At 37.9% G+C, this 4,306-nt stretch overlaps 1 protein-coding gene across 1 annotated transcript in view; it reads right to left on the reverse strand.

Annotated features, from left to right (window-relative positions):
• Nucleotides 1-637, reverse strand: part of LOC103147728 (semaphorin-4G-like) — a 31,864-nt gene extending 31,227 nt beyond the window's left edge. Inside the window, exon 1 of the mRNA XM_007566221.2 lies at nt 327-637. The gene's annotated coding sequence lies outside the window, so the exon portion shown is untranslated. The remainder of the gene's footprint in view (nt 1-326) is intronic.
• Between the last annotated feature and the right edge of the window lie 3,669 nt (nt 638-4,306).

Below are 4,306 nucleotides of genomic sequence, written 5' to 3' on the forward strand. Positions count from 1 at the left end.
CAAAGGGTCAATGGATGTTTTCATTATACAGACATGCAATTTAAACACACTGCGGGGAATATAGCGAGGTGTCACCCTATGTCAATTTAATATCTCCCTCGAGATAAAATACTTGTTCCACATCGTTTCAAGAGAATAGCCTATGTTGTTTGGGGGGAAAAAAGAAAAGAAAGAAAGAAAAAGAAAAAAAAAACATGACAATAATGTGCCTAGATTCTAGAATTTGATCATGATAGGTAAATTATCAGAGTAACAATTAAAGTACCACAATACATTACAACCCCCGCGAATTAGAGTATTTTTGTGTAAGATTTAGTGTATCTTACCTAAATTCGTGTCCTGGTTCCTCGAGAAAATGGATTTATCCGTTTCCAGCTTGTCATAATCCAAGTGGACTTTAGCCGCTCACTCTCAAACAGCGACTAACACTCAACAGCTCCTCCGCGCCGCTACCGTCATCAGGTGGCCCGCCCTCTTTTCACTTTCTTTCTATTAACCTCTGAAGCCCTTTATTTGTCCTGTTTTCAACAATACAATGTTATGCTATGATGTGAAACCTCATGTGTTACTAGCCTACTTTCCAAGGTAACACTACCAGGTCCAGGAAGCGCAGCGAGTTGCGGTAAAAGTGATAAAGGTGGACGCAGCCTATCCCCGCTAGTGGTGAGACACTGACCCCTAGCGTTCGCTTTGATAATTACATCAATTATTTTAGTGTGTCTGAAAATGTCAAACTCTGGAAGTAATAATCTTTGACTAGTAGTAGTATTATTGTGGTCTATTTTAGATAATATTCAGATTTACTTCAGTGATGGTTCTTGTATATTTTTTTGAATTCACGAGATAGATGTTATTTTTGAGAAAGTAAAAAAAAATGTTTTTAAAATGAGTTTAGTAAAGAATTCAGAGATCACAAACTGTGTTTTAAAGTATATTCAGTCAGTGTGAAATAAATGAGCCCAAGGTGGACTAGTCCATATGATGCGACTTTCCTTTCTTGTGAGAGATGGGCCAAAAAAAAAAAAAAATCTTATTTTTGTACTTTCACAAACAGAGTCAAGTGTGTTTTAAAGAATCTCTACTCAGTTTAGTTATGACTTCATTGTGATCCGGGAGGCTTTCAAAAAAAAAAAAATGTTTCAAAGTGGTTTGGCAGATGAAGGGGACTGATAACTTTGATGAGCCACATCACCCAGTTCCTAAACCACTACTGACCTACTTAATCTGAAAATTTGGTTTATATTTATTGCAATTATCCAAGATTGTCTTGTCCAAAGCATGACTTACTATTACATTTATTTATTTATTTATTTATTTATTTATTTATTTATTTTCTATTTGCTCGTACCAACATTAAAGCTGCTGAGTTATGAGTCAGAATTTTCAAACGGAGAACAAGTGGTTCTTGGGGAACAGCTACACTCATCATTTCTGGCTCCCTGAGGCTAAAGCAGACAGGAAAATAAATACAAAGGTTTTAAAAGACAATTGAATTGTGAGTTTGTCGACAACAAATTAAAGGTCAACTGCTTTTTCGGCATTTGAGGGACTAATACGTGCTCAAAGGATAACTCCAAGTTCACTCTTGCTGTGTGACTCATTCGTCTAAAGCCGTGCGGATGAAAAACCCACCTGCGGCTCCTCATCTGCCGCATCCCTCGGGTAAAAAGAAAAAAAATAAAAAATATGACATCTTTTCGATTTCCACAATAAGTGAGATTAATGTAACGGCTGGTAATCAAACAACCAAGAGAATAAGCGTGGCTGTCAGATATATAATATTTCTTTGAAGATAAATAACTGAATGAGATAAATGAATAAATGTGGCCGTGAGGGAAACCAGCGCCATAATTCTCCCAGCAGTAAACAAGTCAGACACTTGCTCGTGTGCTTGTAAGCCAAGCTGGCCCTCCGTTCCCTCACGAAGTCCTGAAGCGATCCCCGTTGCTTTGCTTCAGACTCCAACAAAAACTCTGATCATTAAGCGCGCACAAGGGCAGCTTTCTTGAAGCATACTGTTTCTTCTCTCACACATACAGAATTTTTAATCCATTCTGAACGTATACATTAATAATGAATGGAGTTTGTAGCATTCCCTGGGCAAGCAGTGAGGCTGTTTCAATTCAGAGGGCGGTTTGTGTAGGTCTTGGATTATATGTCTCAGACATCCAGCTCCATTAAGGCCCCCACTGAGAGGGTTAGCTGAAGCTCCCGATGAAGAAAGGAGCAACGCTGATGCTGGCTACCAAGGGCAACAGCTTCCTTCAAAGAAGTAATGCTGAGCAGGTTTATATGCTACAGATATGCAGTATTAGTTACATGGCAGGGTGCAGCGCTTTTTTATTTTACTGAGTGCACACGCAGACACACACACACACACACACACACACACCAAAGAAATGTGTTCAGATATTGACCTTCAAAGTACTGTCACCTCAGCAACATGGCTTCTGTGTTTAGTGTGCATGGCTCTCCTTTCAGATTTTGCAGTGTGCTTCAGCTGGCTTTGTTTACATTCTTTCAACAATGATGTATGTTGGGTTTATTAATGACTAAGTTGGTCTTAGAAGCAAAGGTGCCTGGTTGTTTAGAATATGTCCTCTTGTGCCGGCCCCAACTGTCCCATGCTGCCACCCGCTAAAAGCAGACACAGAAAATGAACATTCAAAGATCCAATTTGTCATTTTGTTTGTGGCTAAATAAAGCTCTGAGGACTATTAGATGGTTTTGCACCAAGCATAATTTTATTATTATTAGTTTTGATCAAAAGTTCATAGTGGACAGGGATATCACATTTAGTATGGGCATTCATTTAATTTAGCAAGTGCACAGATAGATTATCTTTGCATAAAATAATATAAATCGCAGCACTTATTGGACAGACCAATGCGTTAAACAACGGGAAACTCAGAAGAACTCAATTAACACCTTAGGAGTAGAATTGAAGATTGTTTTGGTCCCTTTTACAGCGGCAAATTGTTAAATCACCTCCTCAGTCAAGTTAAAGCATAAGTAGTTATTAGTGTTATGTCCGATAAAAATAAAAAAAATATATAAAAAAAAAACTTCAGCTCATATAAACACATAAAAGCTTATTTTTGAATAGATAAAACAGGCTAGATTTACTCTTCTGATGTTACTCCGTTAAAAATCTGTGAGCAATGCTAAAACCAAAGTCTGTGGCAGAGAAACAGTGAATTTATTTAAATTAGCTTTCTGATCAAGTGGTCAAATACCCAGCTAGACTTGATGATTAATTAGGGCCTATGCAAGCTTTGTGGCTCAGTTTAGTTTTGAAGTGAAGCAGAAATGTCCCTTTGAATGTTAAACGTTTGTGGATTTCCAACTTTGAGGTATTGAAAACGAAATTAGACGAATTTTCCAGCAGAGGGCAACATTTACATCAATCCTCATTTGCACAAACATACAGTCCATCAGGAAAGTATGCACGGCGCTTCACTTTTTCCACCTTTTATGCTACAGCCTTATTTCAAAATGGATTTAATTAATTTCTTTCCACAAACTTCTCCACACAAATACCCCTTTATGACAATGTGGGGAAAAAAGCTTGACTTTTTAATTTTCTCTTTACAAATTCATTAAAAATAGAAACCCAAGAAATCACATTTAGTACTCAAAGCCTTTGCTTAATACTTTGTTGATGCACCTTGGACAGCAATTACAGCCTCAAGTCGGTTTTGAATTGGATGCCACCAGCTCAGCTCACCTATCTTTAGGTAGTTTCACCCATTCTTCTTCAGGTTGGAAAGGACATGTCTGTGCAGATATTTTTAAATCTCCCCAGAGATGGTCAATCTTATTCAAGTCTGGATTCTGACATGGCCGCTGCAGGACAGTCACAGAGTAGTTCTGAACCTCTCCTTTGAGGTCTTGGCCATGTGCTTTGGGTCATTGTTCTGCTGACAAACGAACCGCTGGGCCAGTCTGAGGTCAGGAGGAATAGTCAGTCACTTTCTTCTGTTGCAAAACGTTCCTAAAGCACGCTGCTGCCACCTCAATGGTAAAGGCTGGAAATATTTAGGTGAATGTGATTTCTTGGTTTTCTATTTTTAATGAGTTTGCAAGAATCTCCAGCTTTTTTTTCCCCCCACATTGTCATAATGAAGTATTTATATGTAGAAGTTTGAGGAAAGAATAACAAAACACAACTTCTAATAAAATGTGAAAGCTTTGTGAATACTTTCCAGATGCACTGTATTTAACCATGTTGTACTCCAAATAAAAGTAAAGCAAACAAACAAAAATCAACCGGAAGACAAATGATAAAAACGTTTATGAGACGACG

The sequence above is a fragment of the Poecilia formosa genome, unplaced genomic scaffold (assembly GCF_000485575.1).
Source record: "Poecilia formosa unplaced genomic scaffold, Poecilia_formosa-5.1.2 Scaffold188, whole genome shotgun sequence".
In the NCBI taxonomy this organism is placed as follows: Eukaryota; Metazoa; Chordata; class Actinopteri; order Cyprinodontiformes; family Poeciliidae; genus Poecilia; species Poecilia formosa.